The sequence below is a fragment of the Heptranchias perlo genome, chromosome 35 (assembly GCF_035084215.1).
Source record: "Heptranchias perlo isolate sHepPer1 chromosome 35, sHepPer1.hap1, whole genome shotgun sequence".
NCBI classification, from domain to species: domain Eukaryota; kingdom Metazoa; phylum Chordata; class Chondrichthyes; order Hexanchiformes; family Hexanchidae; genus Heptranchias; species Heptranchias perlo.
In genome coordinates this window covers 25,479,353-25,487,770 of record NC_090359.1, presented here as the reverse complement: position 1 = coordinate 25,487,770, position 8,418 = coordinate 25,479,353, and the positions used below count along the sequence as shown (strand labels likewise).

Sequence of the window (8,418 nt, the reverse complement as noted above, 5' to 3'; positions counted from 1 at the left end):
TGACATCAGGTTCCACATGTACGCTGATGGCACGCAGTTCTATCTCACCACCACCTCTCTCAATTCCTCCACTGCCTCTGATTTGTCATGTTGCTTTTCCGACATCCAGCACTGGATGAGCGGAAATTTCCTCCGATTAAATATTGGGATGACTGCAGTCCCGTTCACCCATCACCCCCTGCGCTCGCTGACCTACATTGGCTCCCCATCCGGCAATGCCTTGCTTTTAAAATTCTCATCCTTGTTTTCAAATCCCTCCATGGCCTCGCCCCTCCCTATCTCTGTAACCTCCTCCAGCCCTACAACCCTCCGAGATCTCTGCGCTCCTCCAATTCTGGCCTCTTATGCATCCCCGATTTTAATCGTTCCACCATTGGCGGCCGTGCCTTCAGCTGCCTAGGCCCTAAGCTCTGGAATTCCCTCCCAAAACCTCTCCATCTCTCTCTCTCCTTCTTTAAGACGCTCCTTAAAACCTACCTCTTTGACCAAGCTTTTGGTCACCTGTCCTAATATCTCCTTATGTGGCTCGGTGTCAAATTTTGTTGATAATCGCTCCTGTGAAGCGCCTTGGGACGTTTTACTACATTAAAGGCGCTATATAAATGCAAGTTATTGTTTTGTTATTATTGGATTTATTGGCGATTATCTTATCTTCATGGCCCCCAAGTTTGGACTCCCCCACAAGTGGAAACATCTTCTCAATAATCAAATCAAGGACAGTCAGCATGGATTTGTTAAGGGAAGGTTGTGTCTGACTAAATTGATTGAATTTTTTGAGGAGGTAACAAGGAGGGTAAATGAGGGGAGTGCGTTTGATGTAGTCTACATGGATTTCATCAAGGCTTTTGACAAGGTCCCACATGGCAGTCTGGTCAAAAAGTAACAAGCCCATGGGTTCCAAGGGAAAGTGGCAAATTGGACCTAAATTTGGCTCAGTGGTAGGAAGCAAAGGGTAATGGTCGACGGGTGTTTTTGTGACTGGAAGGCTGTTTCCAGTGGGGTTCCGCAGGGCTCAGTACTAGGTCCTTTGCTTTTTGTGACATATTAATGATTTCAACTTAAATGTAGGGGGCATGATTAGGAAGTTTGCAGATGATACAAAAATTGGCCGTGTGGTTGATAGTGAGGAGGAAAGCTGTAGACTGCAGGAAGATATCAATGGACTGGTCAGGTGGGCAGAAAAGTGGCAAATGGAATTCAATCCGGAGAAGTGTGAGGTAATGCATTTGGGGAGAGCAAACAAGGCAAGGGAGTACACAATAAATGGGAGGATACTGAGAGGTGTAGAGGAAGAGAGAGACCTTGGAGTGCATGTCCACAGATCCCTGAAGGTAGCAGGACAGGTAGATAAGGTGGTTAAGAAGGCACACGGGATACTTTCCTTTATTAGCCGAGGCACAGAATATAAAAGAGCAGGGAGGTTATGCTAGAACTGTACAAAACACTAGTTAGGCCACAGCTTGAGTACTGTGTACAGTTCTGGTCAGCACATTACAGGAAAGATGTGATTGCACTAGAGAGGGTACAGAGGAGTTTTACGAGGATGTTGCCCGGACTGGAGAATTTTAGCTATGAGGAAAGATTGGATAGGCTGGGGTTGTTTTCCGTGGAACAGAGGAGGCTGAGGGGTGATTTAATTGAGATGTATAAAATTATTAGATAGCGTGGACAGGAAGGAATGATTTCCCTTAGCAGAGAGGTCAATAACCAGGGGGCATAGATTTAAAGTGATTGGTAAAAGGATTAGAGGGGAGCTGAGGAAAACATTTTTCACCCAGAGGGTGGTGGGATCTGGAACTCACTGCCTGAAAGGGTGGTAGAGGCAGAAACCCTCATCGCATTTAAAAGGCACTTGGATATGCATTTGAACATAACATGATAGAATTCCTCATTAAGATGGAGAGTGAAGTAATCAAATCTGAAACTAGGGTCCTGAATCTAAATAAAGGAAATTGGGAAAGTATGAGGTGTGAGTTGGCTCGGATAGATTGGGGAACTTTACTAAAAGGGATGACGGTGGATAGGCAATGGCTAATATTTAAAGAACGTGTGCAGGAATTACAACAATTATTCATTCCTGTCTGGCGCAAAAATAAAACAGGAAAGGTGGCTCAACCGTGGCTTACAAAAGAAATTAGAGATTGTATTAGATCCAAAGAGGAGATATATAAAATTGCCAGAAAAAGTGGCAAGCCTCAGGATTGGGAGCAGTTTAGAATTCAGCAAAGGAGGACAAAGAGATAGATTAAGAGGGGAAAATAGAATGGGAGTAAACTAGCAGGGAACATAAAAACTGACTGTAAAAGCTTCTATAAATATGTCAAGAGAAAAAGATTAGTGAAGACAAATGTAGGTCCCTTACAGTCAGAAATGGGGGAAATTATAATGGGGAACAAAGAAATGGCAGAACAATTAAACACATACTTTGGTTTTGTCTTCACAAAGGAGGACACAAATAACTTCCCAGATAACACTTGGACGGCATTAACGGGATTGGACAAAGTCAGCATGGGTTTATGAAAGGGAAATCATGCTTAACAAATCTACTGGAGTTTTTTGAGGCTGTAACTAGTAGAATAGATAGGGGAGAACCAGTGGATGTGGTGTATTTGGATTTTCAGAAGGCTTTTGATAAGGTCCCACACAAGAGGTTAGTGTGCAAAATTAAAGCACATGGGATTGGGGGAATATACTGGTATGGATTGAGAATTGGTTGACAGACAGGAAACAGAGAGTAGGAATAAACGGGTCTTTTTCCGGGTGGCAGGCAGTGACTAGTGGGGTACCGCAGGGATCAGTGCTTGGGCCCCAGCTATTCACAATATATATCAATGATTTGGATGAGGGAACAGAATGTAACATTTCCAAGTTTGCAGATGACACAAAGCTGGGGTGGAATGTGAGCTGTGAGGAGGATGCAGAGAGGCTCCAATGTGATTTAGACAAGTTGGGTGAGTGGGCAAGAACACGGCAGATGCAGTATAACGTGGATAAATGTGAGGTTATCCACTTTGGTTGTAAAAACAGAAAGGCAGATTATTATCTGAATGGTGATAGATTGGGAAAAGGGGAGGTGCAACGAGACCTGGGTGTCCTTGTACACCAGTCGCTGAAAGCGAGCATTCAGGTGCAGCAAGCAGTTAGGAAGGTGAATGGTATGTTGGCCTTCATTGCAAGAGGATTTGACTACAAGAGCAGGGATGTCTTACTGCAGTTGTACAGGGCCTTGGTGAGACCACATCTGGAGTATTGTGTGCAGTTTTGGTCAGGAAGGATGTCCTTGCCATGGAGGGAGTGCAACGAAGGTTTACCAGACTGATTCCTGGGATGGCAGGACTGACGTATGAGGAGAGATTGGGTCGACTAGGCCTATATTCACTAGAGTTTAGAAGAATGAGAGGTGATCTCATCGAAACATATAAAATTCAAACAGGACTAGATAGACTAGATGCAGGGAGGATGTTTCTGATGGCTGGGGAGTCCAGAACCAGGGGTCACAGTCTCAGGATACGGGGTATGCCATTTAGAACCGAGATGAGGAGAAATTTCTTCACTCAGAGGGTGGTGAACCTGTGGAATTCTCTACCACAGAAGGCAGTGGAGGCCAAGTCATTAGATGTATTCAAGAAGGAGATGGATATATTTCTTAATGCTAAAGGGATCAAGGGATATGGGGAAAAAGCGGGAACAGGGTACTGAGTTAGACGGTCAGCCATGATCATTTTGAATGGCGGAGCAGGCCCGAAGGGCCGAATGGCCTACTCTTGCTCCTATTTTCTATGTTTTCTATGTTTGAAGTGCTGTAACCTACAAGGCTGCGGACCAAGTGCTGGAAAGTGGGATTAGGCTGGATGGCTCTTTTTCAGCCAGCACAGACACGATGGGCTGAATGGCCTTTTTCTGTGCTGTAAATTTCTATGATTTCCATACATTTACCATGACAACACACGATGCGTCACCAAGTTAGACTTCTGTCAGGATAAACACAATGATCTAACGTTCAGCTTGAATGTGTCATTGGAAGTGACTTTAACGGGGCCTTTTGCGTGAGTCACTTAATGTAGATCCTCACCTCACAGATACTCCATCTGCTGTCCAGGCAGACGAGCTTTTTAAGACGGCTGGAACTAAAATGAGTGTTTAAAATACGTAGTTTAATCTGTTTTTTAGTGATGTTGGTTGGCCCAGGACACCGGGGGAGAACTCCCCTGCTCTTCTTCAAAATAGTGGCCGTGGGATCATTTACGTCCACCCGAGAGGGGCAGACGGGGGCCCTGGTTTAACACCCCATTATTCATTTACATTTAATACCATCTCAATCCACCCATTGACCTCCCTGCCATTCTCCGAGCTGCTCTCCAGTAATGCTTGTGTCAGCCGAGACTCAGTGGGTAGCACTGAAGTCAGGAGGTTGTGGGTTCGAGTCCCACTCCAGAGACCTGAGTACAAAATCCAGGCTGACACTTCCAGCGCCGGTAACGAGGGAGTGCTGCATTGTCGGAGGTGCCGTCTTGTGGATGAGGTGTTAAACCCAGGCCCTGTCTGCCCCCTCGGGTGGACGTAAAAGATCCCTTGGAACTATTTTGAAGAAGAGCAGGGGGAGTTCTCCCCGGTGTCCTGGGGCCAATATTTATCCCTCAACCAACATCACTAAAAGCAGATGACCTGGTCATTATCACGTTGCCGTTTGTGGGATCCTGCTGTGCGTAAATTGGCTGCTGCGTTTCCTATGTTACAACAGTGACGACACTTCAGAAGTATTTCGTAAAGTGTTTTGGGACATCCTGAGGTGTTTAAAGGCGCTATATAAATGCGAGTCTTTCTTTCACGTGTAATGCATTTAGCTGTGTTAATGTGTCCGGTATTTGTGAGGAGAGCTTGTCTATTTTCCACCCCCTATTCCTCTCGCTTTGTAATGATTAAGTGGGGCCCCGCACGCCTATGAATAAGACTTCTGTTATGAAGAAATCTGCTGGACAGATGGTAGACTAATGCCTGGTGGTCTGGGGGGAGGGGGATGGGACTGGAGAGAGCAGAGGGAGAGGGGGGGAGAGAGCAGAGGGAGGAGCAGAGAGGGAGGGGAGAGAGAGGGGTAGAGAGGGAGGGGAGAGAGAGAAGAGCAGAGAGGGAGGAGAGAGAGGGAGGGGAGAGAGAGGGGTAGAGAGGGAGGAGAAAGAGAAGAGCAGAGAGGAAGGAGAGAGAGAGAAGCAGAGAGGGAGGAGGGAGAGCAAGAGTAGCAGAGAGGGAGGGGAGAGAAGAGCAGAGATGGAGGAGAGAGAGAGAGAGAAGAGCAGAGAAGCGGGGGTGGGGGAGATAGAAGCAGAGAGGGAGGGGAGAGAGCAGAGAAGGAGGGGACAGAGAAGCAGAGGGGGAGGGGAGAGAGAGACGTGCAGAGAGGGAAGGGAGAGAGAAGCGAAGGAGGGGACAGAGAAGCAGGGAGGGAGGGGAGAGAGGGGTGCAGAGAGGGAGGGGACAGAGTAGCAGAGGGGGAGGAGAGAGAGAAGTTAGAGGCAGGAGAGAGAGAAGCAGAGAGGGAGGACAGAGAGGTGGAGAGAGGGAGGGGAGCGAGAGAGGTGGAGAGAGGGAGGGGAGAGAGAGAGGTGGAGAGAGGGAGGGGAGAGAGAGAGGTGGAGAGAGGGAGGGGAGAGAGAGAGGTGGAGAGAGGGAGGGGAGAGAGAGAGGTGGAGAGAGGGAGGGGAGAGAGAGAGGTGGAGAGAGGGAGGGGAGAGAGAGAGGTGGAGAGAGGGAGGGGAGAGAGAGAGGTGGAGAGAGGGAGGGGAGAGAGAGAGGTGGAGAGAGGGAGGGGAGAGAGAGAGGTGGAGAGAGGGAGGGGAGAGAGAGAGGTGGAGAGAGGGAGGGGAGAGAGAGAGGTGGAGAGAGGGAGGGGAGAGAGAGAGGTGGAGAGAGGGAGAGGAGAGAGGTGGAGAGAGGGAGAGGAGAGAGAGAGGTGGAGAGAGGGAGAGGAGAGAGAGAGGTGGAGAGAGGGAGGGGAGAGAGAGAGGTGGAGAGAGGGAGGGGAGAGAGAGAGGTGGAGAGAGGGAGGGGAGAGAGAGAGGTGGAGAGAGGGAGGGGAGAGAGAGAGGTGGAGAGAGGGAGGGGAGAGAGAGAGGTGGAGAGAGGGAGGGGAGAGAGAGAGGTGGAGAGAGGGAGAGGAGAGAGGTGGAGAGAGGGAGAGGAGAGAGAGAGGTGGAGAGAGGGAGAGGAGAGAGAGAGGTGGAGAGAGGGAGGGGAGAGAGAGAGGTGGAGAGAGGGAGGAGAGAGAGAGAGGTGGAGAGAGGGAGGGGAGAGAGAGAGGTGGAGAGAGGGAGGGGAGAGAGAGAGGTGGAGAGAGGGAGGGGAGAGAGAGAGGTGGAGAGAGGGAGGGGAGAGAGAGAGGTGGAGAGAGGGAGGGGAGAGAGAGAGGTGGAGAGAGGGAGGGGAGAGAGAGAGGTGGAGAGAGGGAGGGGAGAGAGAGAGGTGGAGAGAGGGAGAGGAGCGAGAGAGGTGGAGAGAGGGAGGGGAGAGAGAGAGGTGGAGAGAGGGAGAGGAGAGAGAGAGGTGGAGAGAGGGAGAGGAGCGAGAGAGGTGGAGAGAGGGAGGGGAGAGAGAGAGGTGGAGAGAGGGAGGGGAGAGAGAGAGGTGGAGAGAGGGAGGGGAGAGAGAGAGGTGGAGAGAGGGAGGGGAGCGAGAGAGGTGGAGAGAGGGAGGGGAGAGAGAGAGGTGAAGAGAGGGAGGGGAGAGAGAGAGGTCGAGAGGGAGGGGAGAGAGAGAGGTGGAGAGAGGGAGGGGAGAGAGAGAGGTGGAGAGAGGGAGGGGAGAGAGAGAGGTGCAGAGAGGGAGGGGAGAGAGAGAGGTGGAGAGAGGGAGGGGAGAGAGAGAGGTGCAGAAGGAGGGAAGAGAGTAGCGGAAAGGGAGGAGAGAGTGAAGCAGAGAGGGAGGGGAGAGAGAAGCAGAGAAGGAGGAGAGAGAGAAGCAGAGAGGGAGGGGAGAGAGAAGCAGAGAAGGAGGAGAGAGAGAAGCAGAGGGGGTTTATGCAGAGAGGGATTCTGCAGAGTCTGTGCAGAGAGTGTATGCAGAGTGTGCAGAAAGTGTGTGCAGAGAGTGATGAAAGAGTGTGCAGAAAGTGTGTGCAGAGAGTGATGAAAGAGTGTGCAGAGTGTGCAGAAAGTGTGTGCAGAGAGTGATGAAAGAGTGTGCAGAGTGTGCAGAAAGTGTGTGCGGAGAGTGTGCAGAGTGTGCTGAAAGTGTGTGCAGAGAGTGATGAAAGAGTGTGCAGAGTGTGCAGAAAGTGTGTGCAGAGAGTAATGAAAGAGTGTGCAGAGTGTGCAGAAAGTGTGTGCGGAGAGTGTGCTGGACGTGTGTGCAGAGAGAGTGTAGAGTGTGTGCTGAGAGTGTGCTGGAAGTGTGTGCACAGAGTGTGCTGAAAGTGTGTGCAAAGAGTGTACAGAGAGTGTGCATAAGCAGCAGAGAGAGTGTGCTGGAAGTGTGTGCAGAAAGTGTGCAGAGTGCTGGAAGTGTGTGCAGAGAGTGTACAGAAAGTGTGCTGAGAGAGTATACAGAGTGTGCTGAAAGAGTGTACAGAGAGTGTGCTGAGTGTGTGCAGAGAGTGTACAGAGAGTGTGCTTGAGTGTGTGCAGAGAGTGTACAGAGAGTGTGCTTGAGTGTGTGCAGAGGGTGTACAGAGAGTGTGCTTGAGTGTGTGCAGAGAGTGTACAGAGAGTGTGCTTGAGTGTGTGCAGAGGGTGTACAGAGAGTGTGCTGAGTGTGTGCAGAGAGTGTACAGAGAGTGTGCTTGAGTGTGTGCAGAGGGTGTACAGAGAGTGTGCTGAGTGTGCTTGAGTGTGTGCAGAGATTGTGCTGAGAGAGTGTACAGAGAGTGTACAGAGTGTGTGCAGAGAGTGTGCTGAGTGTGTGCTGAGAGAGTGTACAGAAGTGTACAGAAAGTGTACATGAGCAGCAGAGAGATTCTCAGGAATGCGAAGCATCCTCTCCGGATCGCCCTCTCTCTCTCTCTCCCTCTCTCTCTGTCAGGATGTGATTTAATGCAATTTTTTTTTGCATCTCAGCCCTTATAAAGGCAGCATGTGAGAAGGAGGGTGAGGCGGCGCGGTGTCTGACGGAGGGGAGCGAATCCCTGCGGGCAGCTCAGGCACAAAGAGGACGAGGCAGCAGGAACCGGGAGGGGGAAAGTGATGGGGTGAGTGTGGCCAGAGGCTGCTCCAGCTGTGCGCTCTGTTTATGCAACTATTTTAACCCTCGTGTGATAAATGCGAATGAGCCCAGGATCACAGGGACGCACTTGGATTTCTTGCAAAAACCCACGTTTTGAATCAGTTCTAATCACTTTTAAAGCTTTTATTTTAGCATTGACTGGATTGGGTTAAGCCAGACAGTGGTATCTTTCTGCAATCGGTCAAGTGCTTTGCGGAATGTGTTACT

The 8,418-nt window shown here is 50.0% G+C and overlaps 1 protein-coding gene across 1 annotated transcript in view; it reads left to right on the top strand.

Annotated features, from left to right (window-relative positions):
• The first annotated feature begins 8,140 nt into the window (after positions 1-8,140).
• The window catches only part of gal3st4 (galactose-3-O-sulfotransferase 4), a 78,836-nt gene continuing 78,558 nt past the window's right edge, over positions 8,141-8,418 (top strand). The window contains exon 1 of the transcript XR_010958465.1: positions 8,141-8,176. The gene's annotated coding sequence lies outside the window, so the exon portion shown is untranslated. The remainder of the gene's footprint in view (positions 8,177-8,418) is intronic.